Raw genomic sequence first — 620 nt, forward strand, 5'->3', positions numbered from 1 at the left:
AAGGAGAGAATCTACACATTTAATACATTTGACTACATATATCTAGACTTGGTCAAAGCTCATAAATGCTCCGGTTGAATGAGTCTTCATCTTGACTAGTCTTGGTCGGATGTAGACGGACCGTAGACGGACCGGAGACGGGTGTAGATAGACCGGATAGTCGGGTCAGATGTAAACCTCCTTAATGGTTAATGGCAATCCACATATCCATATCATGGATTTATAATAGTCCAATCCATTTTTCTCCAACTTGACTTCTAACTCTCTTTTTTTCTCTTCTAATTCTTTTTTTTTCCTTTTCTTTTTATTTTGTTTACAAAATGTAATACATAAATTTGGATCTGAGTAGAGACACAACATACAACATGTTATGTAACTATTTTTATTTCTAATTTTAGGGTTTATTGTTATCTGACATCATAAATATACAAATTTGAATCCAAGAAAAGACACAACAGCAATATTAGCATGAATCACTTAACTATATGTCCTCGTAGTCTTAAGTTTAAATCCATTGATTATAGTTTATAATATGATTAGCCATTTGTAATGTTACATTGTAGGGCTTTTTGGAAAAGTGACTCAAAACTTGGAGTCAAACAGAAAACTAACATTTTCTT

This window comes from Brassica oleracea, chromosome C9 (assembly GCF_000695525.1).
Source record: "Brassica oleracea var. oleracea cultivar TO1000 chromosome C9, BOL, whole genome shotgun sequence".
Classification (NCBI taxonomy): Eukaryota; Viridiplantae; Streptophyta; class Magnoliopsida; order Brassicales; family Brassicaceae; genus Brassica; species Brassica oleracea.